Genomic DNA, 811 nt, shown 5'->3' with positions numbered 1-811 from the left:
GGAAGTAGGATTACCCAACCTTCCGAGGAGTGGCTGGTGGGTTTGAACCGCCAGCCTTCTGGTAAGCAGTCAAGTGCCTTAGGCACTATGCTACCAGAGCTCCTAATGAAAATATAGTATATTAAAATTGTCAAGTATAGGTATTGCTTTAAAAAGGAAATTACAGTGTTAAATGAATATATTAGGAATGAAACAGATAGAAAAATAATGAGTTAATCATCTAAGTTAAAATCCTATAAAAAGAAGAGCATAGTAAATCCAAAGAAAGCAGAAAATGATATAGATCAGATATTAATAAAATAATAAGAAAACAATCTTTACAACCAAGCCTGGTTCTTCGAGAAATAATATGAGTAAATAAGGAATTAAATTTATATATATTTATATATTGTTTGTTAAAGAGCTCTGTTGGCACAGTGCCTAAGGCATTTGACCAGAAGGTTGGTGATTCAAATCCACCAGCTGCTCCATGGAAGGCAGATGAACCAACATACTTTTGTAAATATTTATCACTTTGGAAAGCCAATGGGGTTTGATATGAATTGGAATCAACTTGAAGGCAGTGGTGTTTTTTTTTTCTTTTTTTGGTATATATGTATGTATATATATATGTGTGTGTGTGTATATATACATGTGTATATGTGTATATATAGTTTGATAAAGGAATTAAAGTCACATATTGCAGTGTAGAAAATTACATAATATGTCTTTTCTAGCCATGTTGTTGTTATGTGCCGTCGAGTCAGCCCTGACTCATAGCGACCCCTCCTTGGGTTTCCGAGGCAGTATCACTACGGAAGTAGGATTGCCC

Source organism: Orycteropus afer, unplaced genomic scaffold, assembly GCF_000298275.1.
Source record: "Orycteropus afer afer isolate SDZICR_OR568_19922 unplaced genomic scaffold, OryAfe1.0 scaffold00026, whole genome shotgun sequence".
Lineage (NCBI taxonomy): Eukaryota > Metazoa > Chordata > Mammalia > Tubulidentata > Orycteropodidae > Orycteropus > Orycteropus afer.
The sequence above is the reverse complement of the archived record's forward strand: the minus strand, read 5'-3'. Positions refer to the sequence as shown.